We start from the raw sequence: 13,504 nt of genomic DNA, 5'->3' as shown, positions 1-13,504 counted from the left end.
AATACACGGCACACTTAGCCATGTAAAAAATTGCAGAGAGGGGAACCTTAAACGCTGGTTTAGTGTGGCTGAAACGGGCCTTAGGCTGAATAATTATTCGTTTAAGGGGTTAAACTACCTAGTGTAGACAGGGCCTTAGAAGCCCAGAAAGTTTACTTCAGGAGTCACCGCACAAACACTTGGTACGACTACTACTATGGGGGAATAATGATATTCAATAAAGTGTCAATCATCATATACAGTACCTTGTTGGCGGACAAGGATGGACACAGCGATCGACACACGTTCAATTGCTTTATTAACTCTCAGTAAAAATTCCACTGGAGCTGCTGTCAACAATCTCCGTCCAGTCCGCAGACGGCTGATGCTAAGCTTAAACAGCCAATGAGCTCCACTTGGAAACAAGCACTGTTTTTGAAAGGGAGACTATTACACACTATTCTCTCACAAAACTTCCCTGAACCTATATACACCAAATATGTGAAAGTTTTGAAATTAACACATTGATTACTTTAACTGGTAAGTAAACACATCTATTAAAGAATAGTTATGTTAATAGTTCAATTACTTTTTGGGTACAGTAACAAGTAACGGTAATTATTAACTTTTTAAAGTACTTTTCCTGACACTGCGTACATGTCCATCCATCCATTTTCTACCACTTGTTGCTTTCGGGGTCGCTGGAGCCTATCTCAGCTGCATTCGGGCAGAAGGAGGGGTATACGCTGGACAAGTCGCCAACCCATCACAGGGCTAACACAGACAGACAGACAACATTCCCACACTTGGGCCAATTTAGTGTTGCCAATCAACCTATCCCCAGGCGCATGTCTTTGGAGGTGGGAGGAAGCCGGAGTGACCGGAAGGAACCCACACAGTCACAGGGAGAACATGCCAACTCCACACTGTTAGACCTTGGCGAGAATGAGGACTCAGGTGCAGAAGGGGGACGATTGATACAGGCTTTAACAGTTTTCTTTGGAATCTCTTTGAACAGAGTGATTAATACAAAGCGGCTATAGAATCTATGATATATTAGAGCAGGGGTAGGGAACCTATGGCTCTAGAGCCAGATGTGGCTCTTTTGATGACGGCATCTGGCTCTCGGATAAATCTGAGCTAACACTGCTTAACACAATAAGTAATGACTAATTCCACTTGTAATCAAAGTGTTAAAAATAACGTTCAAAATATTAAACATGCTCATGCATTTGAATCCATCCATCCTTTTTCTACCGGCACTTTTTTTTTTTTTTTTTTTTTTTTTTTAGGGCTTGCCCTCCTGGGGGTTCTTCAGACCACCAAGCACCGACAAGCCTGTTTCAGGGTTACGATATTTTTTTATTTTTCAATAAGTCTCTCAGTTGCTTTCCAGCAATTGTCTTTTTTTCTTTCGTTCTCGCTCGCACTCTGGCTCCAGGTCCAACCCTGTCCTTCCTCCTGGCTGCTGCTTATAACAGAGCGACAGGTGATTAGATAACAAGGCCCAGGTGGGTTGTCTACGCACCTGTCGCTGATTTCGAGGCCGGTCCTGGCACGCTCCGCTTCGCTGCAGGCCCTCAGGACACGCCCCCTCCACAGTTCCAAATATCAATGTTATTAGAAAGAATAAGAGACCTATTATACTCTAGTAATGTTGGTGTTACTTAAAAATGCAAACGTTTAGGTGTGTTCAGTGTTGAAAAAAAATTTTACAAAAAAAGAACAACAATCTATGATTAGTTAAAAAGGTAAATCACTCACGCAGAGGAGACAAGAAACTTTTAAACAGAAAGGACGCTAAAACAAGCTGAGATAACTACAAAGTAAAGCGCTCCAAGAGGAGGGGAAAAAAAGGAACACAAAGCACTATGAAATTTAACACACAAAAATCTTGACCAAAAACTTAGCAAACCAAATCATTTTTTCTCAGAGGAAACAAAGAAATCAATAAATAAGGCAAGGCAATACTTAGCAAAACTTGGTTCAAGGCTGTGGAGAATGCTGGAGGCACGTAGCGAGACGATATACTCTGGCACAAGACAAGAGGAGGACCAGACATTTATACACATGAGGGAGGGTGACACAGGTGGGCACAATCAGGCAATCAGGAGAGACATCAGACCAGTGAAAAAGGAGGAAGGGCAAGTGACCTGAAACCAGAGGGAGACTTAACCTTTCAAAATAAAACAGGAAATGACAAGACCACATGAAACCAGACAATACCCAGACAAGACTTCACCCAGGTGTGACACACACAGAAAGATCCCAGGATCGAACCCAGGACCTTCGTATTGTGAGGCACACACACTAACCGTGCTTACATGTGATAATTAATTTCCTTTTCCTTGGGAAACGTGCTCATCATTGTTGTCAACTGGGTTCAGACTATATGTAACAGGATATGCTTTATTTTTTTTTTAATTATAAAAAAAGCTAACTAAGTCGTTAGTTAGTCATTAGTTAACAAAAAAAACTGTATAACTTGTTATATATATTTTTTTATTTTTTTGACTTTTTAATATAATGTTACTTTTTTAAAATATTCTACATGTTTTTGGCCAAAACCAAGTTTTAAATTAAGTCTTATTTATCTCTTTTATGTATCACAGTGGAGTTTTTGTCATACTGTTTATTGTATTGTCAAAAAAAATACTAATAATCAGCGATGTAGTGAAGCTAAGATTTGAAGCTTGATATAGCAAGAGGGGACCGTACTCATAAATCTACATTTAATATTTAACTATTATGATAAAAATAGACAACAGTTTATATACCCATCAGTTTATGTTGATATTTCGCGTTTTTTATTCAAATTTTTGAAGCCCGAGTTAGAGTATGTTTTCTTTTTTTCAAAAATGATGTTTTAATAATAAACAATAAGCAATTGTAATATGCCCACTGGGCTACACAGTGGTCATCTATACCGGTGAACTTTATTTGATTTATAAGCTGTGCATGACAAAAGTGAAGTGAAGTGAATTATATTAATACAGCGGTTTTTCTCTAGTGACTCAAAGCACTTTACATAGTGAAACCCAATATCCAAGTTACAATCAAACCACTGGAAGCAGGTGGGTAAAGTGTCTTGCCCAAGGACACAACAGCAGTGACTAGGTTGGCAGAAGCAGGAATTGAACCTGCAATGCTCAAGTTGCTGGCACGGCCACTCTACCAACTGAGCTAAACCGCCCCGGTGACAAAAGGAGTCTATATTATGTAAATACACGTGTTTGAGCTTGCAGCCGCTTGGAATTGACAGATTACCTTTCTCACTGCTCATATGTGCACACCAACACACCTCCGAGCGTGTAACGGAGACACAGGTGTTAGGTGTAGGCTGTGATTATGTTTGTAATGAGGACATAAACCCGTGTGTGTGTGTGTGTGCGTGTGTGTGTGCGCGTACGTTTGTGAGAGCATGTGTGTGTGTGTTGAAGAATGCGTGGGAGGTACTTGTCTGTTTTTTAGAGAACCCCCTTTGTGTCTCAACATGCTCTTGTTCTTTCTCTCCTCTATACCCCAGATGGTGTGGGTGACTTATTGACACACACACACACACACACACATACACACACACACACACACACACACACGCACACTACTCACATTCCAACTGCCAGACAATCATATAAGCAGCACGCAGCCTCGACGTAAATGATTACAGATTGGTGACAGCATTTGATTAATTACGCCTGATGAGTGGTGCAGTTTTACATTGATGTTCAACGAAATGAATTAGGTTAGAGCTTGAATGGAATTTATATTTAAACTCATTAAAACAAGGGTGAATATGAAAATGAATACTATACTGTACATGATTATTGTCATTCATGCAGGTCATTCAATCGGTCTCAACAGGACTGTTCGGTTTGTCTCAGCGGATGTTTTGCCTCGTATGCAGGCAGGCTTTATCAGTTCATGCTTACCGATTAGTCCAAGGGCAAGGTGCGGGATCCAAAGTATTCATTCTGCAAAGGTGGGGACTAATGTACAAAACCCAAAACCAGTGAAGTTGGCACGTTATGTAATTCGTAAATAAAAAGAGAATACAATGATTTGCAAATCCTTTTCAACTTGTATTCAATTGAATAGACTGCAAGGACAAGATATTTAATGTTCGAACTGAGAAACATTTAAAAAACATTTTTTTTGCAAATAATCATTAACTCTGAATTTTAATGGCAGCAACACATTGCAAAAAAATTGGCAATGGGGCATTTTTACCACTGTGTTACATGGCCTTTCCTTTTAAAGACACTCATTAAATGTTTGGGAACTGAGGAGACCAATTTCTGAAGTTTTCAGATGGAATTCTTTCCCATTCTTGCTTGATGTACAGCTTTAGTTGTTCAACAGTCCAGGGTCTCTGTTGGGGTATTTTACTCTTCATAAAGTGCCACACATTTTTAATGGGAGACAGGTCTAGATTTATTGTGCGTAGAAAAGTAAACTTTGACATGTGCAAAGGCAGTGATATGTGATAAAGCAAGGCGGCAGCTAAAGTTGGACTTTCCCGTTTATCCTCTTTTTAACCAAAAGTAAAAACCCGCCAGGTGAACAGCTGATTTTACTACTTTCGGTGCTGATGTAAAAACCATGTGACTCCCGTCCCATGTGTGACCAAAACAAATATACTAAAGTACTAAGACTATAGTGATCATAAACAGTTAGCTTCTACAACAGCAGTGCCCAAAGTGCAGCACAGGGGCTATCTGTAGCCCGTAACTTGACTGGCATTGGCCCTGGTAACACATTACAAAAAACAAACAAAACAAAAAACACCAGCATATATATATATATATATATGTCCATCAATCCATTTTGCTACCGCTTATTCCCTCTTTTGGGGTCGCGGGGGGCGCTGGCGCCTATCTCAGCTACAATCGGGCGGAAGGCGGGATACACCCTGGACAAGTCGTCACCTCATCGCAGGGCCAACACAGATAGACAGACAACATTCACACTCGCATTCACACACTCGGGCCGATTTAGTGTTGCCAATCAACCTATCCCCAGTTGCATGTCTTTGGAAGTGGGAGGAAGCCGTAGTACCCGGAGGGAACCCAAGCATTCACGGGGAGAACATGCAAACTCCGCACAGAAAGATCCTGAGCCTGGGATTGAACCCAGGACTGCAGGACCTTCGTATTGTGAGGCACTAACCCCTCTGCCACCGTGAAGCCTATATATATATATATATATATATATATATATATATATATATATATATATATATATATATATATATATATATATATATATATATATATAATCCACAGTTGCCAGGTAGTCAGCCTGGCGACATCCCCCTCGATCACCCTCCATCACACCCATGCTATCCATGCCAATGATCCATGCCCCTTTTCTCCTTCCAGATAAGTTGTTCGTTATTCATGCCATAGTGCATGTTTTTGTTTTCATAGTCACGTTTTTATACCTCCTCTGTGAGCGCTTTTCATTTGTTCCTTTTTATAGTATAAATAAAAGATGTCTTTACCTTAATGCAGTGTCCGCTCCAATCGCTTTGCGTCTCGGGAAAACAATCCACACCAAAGTCCACTTCATGACAGTATGTGTTCTTCTACCAGATGGTTTCTGCAAGTATTATAGTTAGAACTCATTGACAGAGTTCATTTCCCAAACAATGTGACCTCAGAGTATGTTAAGGTAACATGCAGAGTTCCACAGTGTTCGGTTCTTGGCCCTGCACTCTTATGTAACTACATGCTGCCGCTAGGTGACATCGTACGCAACTACGGTGTTAGCTTTCACTGTTATGCTGATGACACCCAACTCTACATGCCTCTAAAGCTGACCAACACGCCAGATTGTAGTCACCTCTAGGCGTGTCTAAATGAGATTAAACAATGGATGTCCACTAACTTTTTGCAACTCAATGCTAAGAAATCGGAAATGCTGATTATTGGTCCTGCTAGACACCGACACATATTTAATAATACCACCTTAACATTTGACAACAAACAATTACACAAAGCGACTCGGTAAAAAATCTGGGTATTATATTCCACTCAACTCTCTCATTTGAGTCACACATTAAGCGTGTTACTAAAACAGCCTTCTTTTATTTCAGTAATATCAGTAAAATGTGTTACATTTTGTCCACCAGCGACTCTGAGATTATTATTCATGCGTTCGTCACCTCTCATCTCGATTACTGTAACGTATTATTTTCGGGTCTCCCTATGTCTAGCATTAAAAGATTACAGTTGGTACAAAATGCAGCTGCTAGACTTTTGACAAGAACAAGAAAGTTTGATCATATTATACTGGCTCACCTGCACTGGCTTCCTGTGCACTTAAGATGCGACTTTAAGGTTTTACTACTTACGTATAAAATACTAAACGGTCTAGCTCCATCCTTTTGATTGATTGATTGATACTTTTATTAGTAGATTGCACAGTTCAGTACATATTCCGTACAATTGACCACTAAATGGTAAGACCCGAATAAGTTGTTCAACTTATCCACGTTACCTTGCCGATTGTATCGTACCATATGTCGCGGCAAGAAATCTGCGTTCTAAGAACTCCGGCCTATTAGTGATTCCCAGAGCCCCCCAAAAAAACTGCAGGCTATAGAGCGCGTTCTATTCGGGCTCCAGTACTCTGGAATATCCTCCGGGTAACTGTTAGAGATGCTACCTCAGTAGAAGCACTTAAGTCCCATCTTAAAACTCATTTGTATACTTCAGCCTTTAAATGGACACCTTTTTAGACCAGTTGATCTGCCGTCTTTTTTTTTTCTGCTCTGCCCCTTCCCATGCGTTGAGAGGTTATCAGATGACCAAAGATGAAACGCTAGCTGTTCAAAGACCACTCCTATGTGCATCAATTGGGGATGTCTGCGCTGCTGACTTGTCTCCATTCAAGATGATCCCCTGCTGGACCCACCATGGACTGGACTCTCACATTATTAACCGTATCCACTCGGCATCCATTGTTCTTGTCGCCTGGGAGTTGGGGTCCCCACCTCCGTGGTCCTCTCCAAGGTTTCTCATTGTGCCCATTGGGTTGAGTTTTTTTCCTGCCCTCATGTATATGGGGGACGGCGTGGCCATGCCAGCAGCCTGAGGGTTCCTGGTTCAATCCCCACCTTCTACCAACCTTGTTACGTCCGTTGTGTCCTTGAGCAACACATTTCACCCTTACTCCTGATAAGTCGTAGTTAGGGTCTTGCATGGCAGCTTGCGCCATCAGTGTGTGAATGGGTGAATGTGAAAATAGTGTCAAAGTGCTTTGAGTACCTTGAAGGTAGAAAAGCGCTACACAAGTGTAACCCATTTACCATTTACCATGATTTGGGATCTGAGCCGAGGATGTCGTTATGGCTTGTGCAGCCCTTTGAGACACTTGTGACTAAGGGCTATACAAATACACTTAATGTAGCTGAGATAGGCTCCAGCACCCCCCGCCACCCCAAAAGGGACAAGCGGTAGGAAACGAATGGATGGATGATTTATCAATGTTGTTTGTTTGAAACGTCTTCTCCAGACAATTTGGTTGAACTCCAAATTGTACCACTTTTGAAAAACCCAACCTCAGAGATTCTGCTGTAATAATTGTTCTTAAACCTTTTGAGGTTTAATCTGCAGCACATTCCTTTAAGATTGTGCTCCTAACAAGCACAATATACCATTTAAGTATATTAGGATATTTTGCTTACGCTACAAAACAGGCAGAGTGTTTCTGAAAATAACAAACGGGTTACCAAAGGTATGCTTTTAACAAGACAGAAAACTGTTCAGCAGACCATGCAAGAGAGATGTTGTAGATGTTCCCCCTATTAGAAGTTTATTCCTAGAAGTCCCTGCAATGCATTGAGCTAAAAATCCAAGCAATGTGCGCATGAAAATAATTACTGTGGCCTCTATTTGTTGGGCTGAGTGAGTAAATGGCTCCCTTAAGATCCAACAATGCCACCGTGGAGTCAATGGAGAATTTTACAACTCCCTCCAGCTATCCAGACGGCTATTTCTGAAGCAGTGGCAGCCACTTTAGCCCACCGGCTCCCACATGGCGCTGTGGGCGGATATGGATGGACAGACCAATTACAGTGCAATTTTGACCCTTTTTCTACAAGTAAACACATGCACGTGCGTTACATGCATTGTGGATCTTTAAACACATGAACACACCTTTTCTCGCAGCTAAATGTGCGGAAAGACATCAAAACATTAACACTTTGTTTAGTGTAAGCTTTCAGATTATTCAGGCCACAAGAGGAGATTAATATAAAACTGGATCTGATTGTGTCTCAGGAGGAAAAGCTTAGATTTAAAAACAGGGAGTAAAGATGACATTGAGGCTGTCAGGAGATTTTCTGGGTGTGTGTCTGTGGGTGGTTTTTGATGATCCCGCGGTGCCCTGCTGTGAAGAGGCGAACAGACCCCAGCCTGGTAATGATTCTGTTGAATAGCTGCATGATTATACCTCTTTCTGGGGTATGTGGGGCCCTTTGCATCCCCCCCCCCCCATGGTAAAGTATCCTTGTCGACTGTTTCTTTCAGCTTGGTTTTCTTGGTTGTCTCTCATATGAATGCCCGATCACCACTTTAAGGCTGGATTCACATTGATGGTCTCAATTCTAAATTAGCGCTTTCAGTTATGGGGCCAGTCAGCATTTTGTTTTTATACATATGCAAATCTGTCTGCTCCTAAATATATTAATTACAAAACTAAATTGGCCCTATGTGTGAATGTGAGTGTGAATGTTGTCCATCTGTGTTGGCCCTGCGATGAGGTGGCAACTTGTCCAGGGTGTACACCGCCTTCCGCCCGATTGTAGCTGAGAAAGGCAACAGCGCTCCCCGCAACCCCAAAGGAAATAAGCGGTAGAAAATGCATGGATGGGCTTATTAAATTTAAATATGCTCAGATATTTAATTGTGTCATTAGGAGGGGAACTGAAGTGATTAATGGCACTTATTAGGGCAGGGTGGCCAACCAGTCAGGGATCAGCAGCCATATTTTTTACGGTGTTAGCACAAAGAGGCACATCATATACATGGAACACATTAACATCACTCAGTGCCTTGCACACACAAACACACATACACACACACACACACACACCTTTGCTCAGCCAGATTTAAAGTAAATGTCCCATACCAACATGATAATGACAGAAATTGACTCCTACCATTACTAAGATCACATGCCTGTCATTTTCAACAATAAACATTGTGTGCCCTGTCTCACACGAACAAACCGCCAGTTCTACCGAGTCCAAAGATTTGAAGCATGGAAATGCGCTAATGACACCTGACATATTGTATAAGGCGGAATGGCTTGCCCTTACATTCAACAAAAATGATCAACTCCCCCACTCTGTCAAAAACGTAATGTGTTCGTCTTCATATTTTTGTTTTGTTGTGCATTTTTTCCTTTGCCATTTTGAGAGTGAATTTGACACACGAGCTGAACGATTTTGAGAGAAAAAAAAAGTGATTTTTCTCTCCAAAATTGCGATTGCGATTTCATATGCTATTTTTATATCTTATACATAAAAATGTATTAAACTGCGAAAATAAAAAAGGAAGGAAGACATGTTGCTTTTAGACTGTCAATCAACATATTTATGTCTTAAGGTGCCACACATTAGAACATAGATGTCCAAACTTTTTGAGTTGGGGGCCACGTCGGGCTAAAAAAGGTAATCAGGAACCAAAAGCCGACCGCATTTAAAGTAACAATACGCACACACTTATATATATATATATATATAAGTGTATATGTATATATATATATATATATATATATAGCCTATACATATACATGTGCAAAAAGGAATATATATACATATATGTGCACACATGTACACACATGTTCGTGTGTACATATAAATATAAATATATATGTGTGTGTATATATGTATATATATGTATGTATATATTAATATATATAAATGTTTTATATATGTATATACATATCAGTTATATATATACATATATATCTGTTTATATATATATATGTATATATATATATATATGTATATTAAACTGAAATAAATGTTGAAGTGCATAGTTTGATAGTTTTCATAGGCAACCCAACAAGGATGAGTTGTATTTTTCTTTGTTGCTATAATATTTGTCCTTGTTAATGGGCATATATTGCCCATCCAATTTGAAACTAAAATATTACCACAACGGGACATTTGGCTTTGTAATCTTTTTTTTTTTTTTTCAAAATTGTAGTTGCTTTGCAGCAGTATTCACTAGCATGTCGCAAGTAGGGAGGCACTGTCTGTGCTTCCTGTGTTTGCAAAGCTGGCGCCGTGCGCTACTCCTACCAAGACAAAGAATGTCTTGAAAGAGGGTTCACTCTGTTCAGTTAATTCTACTGTTAAATAGTCATGTTCCGGTGCTGAGAGCGATGCAAAGGGTGAGACTTCTTTCTCCCTGTTTATATAAATAAGTAAATCCACACTTGGAGGACGCGACTACCACTGAATGAGACTATGAATACTCTGAAGCTTGCATATTGCCACAGAAATACCTGTAGACTGATGTTTTTCGGAGTTTTTAAATTGCTTTTGGGGGAGCATATGGTATGGAAAAAGTCCACTGCTATAAAGTTAACCACAAATACCAGCTTCAGAATCATCCTAATACAAGTCTGGTCTTCAATCGTCAGATTCAATTTTGTTGAGTTGCTTCTTTGTTTCCTTGAAGTTGACCTTCTTATAGGACAAAGACGTATCCTGCCTTGATTTGCGCTTGAACAAAAAGCACACTGCTGGACACTCGGCTAAAGCCCTCACCTGATACAACTTTCCCTGTCCTTTGTCTAATGTCTCCTGTAACCTTCTATCGTGGCTTTGTGCACATAATCTAACCCCGCTCCAAGTAGTGATTGCAGGCTTTACACTATGTGAACCTCTACCTGCATTGTCGTCCCCGTCCTGCATAATGCATGCTACAGTATTAAAATAAGGCAACACTAATCTCACAGCATCGCATTATTAGCTGTTAATGTATTCGGAGACACTATGAGCTGCTAACACTAATGCCCAGTTACTATTAATGCTTAATACTAATGCGGTAACAGTGACAATCCTGAGCCAGCCCGCCCATCCAGGATTATGTGAAGCTTTATAATCCCCTGTTAGCAAGCGGCGGAGGCATACATCACACCTCCGAGATAATCTGTGTGACAGTTACACACCTCGATTTGTCCCCATCTACTCCTGTAATCTACTCCTTCAGGGGTGGATGCACAGTCAGCTTCTTTGCAGATGATACGTACACACCGCCATGATCTGTCCTAAATTTTAACTACTGCACACATCGTAATGCTGCGTGCTGTTTTAGTAGTTTTTGCCAGAAGGCAACATGACTTGATGTTTGGGTGGTGATTACTGTAAATTCTTCTGCGTTTCAAACAAATGTAGCAACTTATTACCTGGGTGACCAAAACATGTATCTTCTATGTAGTTACATCATTGAATGATTGATTGATTGAAACTTTTATTAGTAGATTGCACAGTTCAGTACAGATTCTGTACAATTGACCACTAAATGGTAACACCCGAATAAGTTTTTCAACTTGTTTTTGTCGGGGTCCACGTATATCAATTCATGGTACAGATATATACTGTCAGCATAATACAGTCATCACATAATTTAATCATCAGAGTATATATACATTGAATTATTTACATTATTTACAATATGGGGGGTGGGATGAGGAGGGTTTGGTTGATATCAGCACTTCAGTCATCAACAATTGCATCATCAGAGAAATGGACATTGTAACAGTGTAGGTCTGACTTAGTAGGATATGTACAGCGAACAGAGAACATAATGAGTTCAGATAACATAGGAACAAGTATATACATTAGAACTACATTTGATTATTTACATTTGGTTATTTGCAATCCGGGGAGATGGGATGTGAAGGGGGGAGGGTGTTAGTCTAGGGTTGAAGTTGCCTGGAGGTGTTGTTTTAGAGCGGTTTTGAAGGAGGATAGAGATGCACTTACTTTTACACCTGTTGGGAGTGGATTCCACATTGATGTGGCATAGAAAGAGAATGAGTTAAGACCTTTGTTAGATCGGAATATGGGTTTAACGTGATTTGTGGAGCTCCCCCTGGTGTTGTGGTTATGGCGGTCAATTACGTTAAGGAAGTTGTTTTTATATGTACTTCGGTATGAGGTAAGTGTAGCGGATTTTATAGACTAGGTTCAATGCAAGTTGTTTTACTCTGTCCTCCACCCTGAGCCAGCCCACTTTGAAGAAGTGGGTAGAAGTGAGGTGTGATCTGGGGTGGAGGTCTAAAAGTAACCTGACTAGCTTGTTCTGAGATGCTTGGAATCTAAATTATAGAGTTGTGAACGACTCACGCTATTGTCGTGCGGGTTCCATGGACCACTCAGGAAGGACATGATTGAGCAGGTTTGACTCTTGTTTATTTTTCAGTAACAAGCTGTCTTCCGGTCTGGTCGCTTTTCAGCTCCTTCTCCGCTGCTCGCTCCTCGGTCGCTTTTCAGCCGGCCGAGTCCCCGTCTCTCGTGTCTCGCTCTCTGTTGCCCTCGCTCTTCAGGTTCTGCTGCGGGCTCTCCTCCTCCTTCTGCCTCACCCTCCTGCGCTGCTGCCAGAGGTGATAAGTTGATTGTGTGCCGGTGCGCCATCCACACACCTGAATTCGATTGCGGTGTCACTCCCGGCACGCCCCGCCTCTCCACTCGGCCGCAGACAATGACTAGAACGCCACTCAAGAGTGCACAGTTGCACTAAATTCAAACTTTTAACAACAATTGGGTGTATGCGAGTGACAGTCTACAACATAGTTCATGGAGATACCATGACAAGACAAGACCGTACCAACATTAATAGGGAAATTATTCTATCATCGTGGGAAGAAGTAAGAAACACTTATAAACTCCACTAACAAATGTGCAAGTGCGTATTTGTTTTTGTTTATCCTTTCATGAATTAGCAGACTACTTCCTGGTTCACTGAAATAATGTATGACTGATTTTTGATTACATTTCAGGGGCTTTTAAAATGATTACGAGGTATAGTCTATTTTATCAATAAAATACTACATACATCTTGAGTTATGAGAAGAGTGCAGTAAATCTGCATTCTTCTACTCTTGCCTAGCATGCTCGGATTCTGCAGACCCTTGCCGGACCTCAGCTACTCTGTTGGTCTGGCCTGAAAGTCAGACTAAGTCCTCAAACCGACAAGCAATTTTCCTTCATCCATCCATCCATTTTGTACCGCCTGTCCCTTTTGGGGTCGCAGGGTGTCACTGGAGCCTATCTCAGCTGCATTCATGCAGTAGGTGGTGTACACCCTGGACAAGTCGCCACCTCATCGTAGAATTTTCATTCAATATATTAAGAATTGTAAAAAAATATAGACATTAGAAAAATAACTTATATGTTCTGTTAAACCACTAACAATAAACCAGATTTGAGATTAATGTATCCACTTATTATATTTATTTGGTTTTAAAATGTTTTAAAAGTTGCAAACTCTTTTTTTTTTTTTTT

This window comes from Nerophis ophidion, linkage group LG11, assembly GCF_033978795.1.
Source record: "Nerophis ophidion isolate RoL-2023_Sa linkage group LG11, RoL_Noph_v1.0, whole genome shotgun sequence".
NCBI lineage: Eukaryota > Metazoa > Chordata > Actinopteri > Syngnathiformes > Syngnathidae > Nerophis > Nerophis ophidion.
This window is presented reverse-complemented; position numbering follows the sequence as displayed.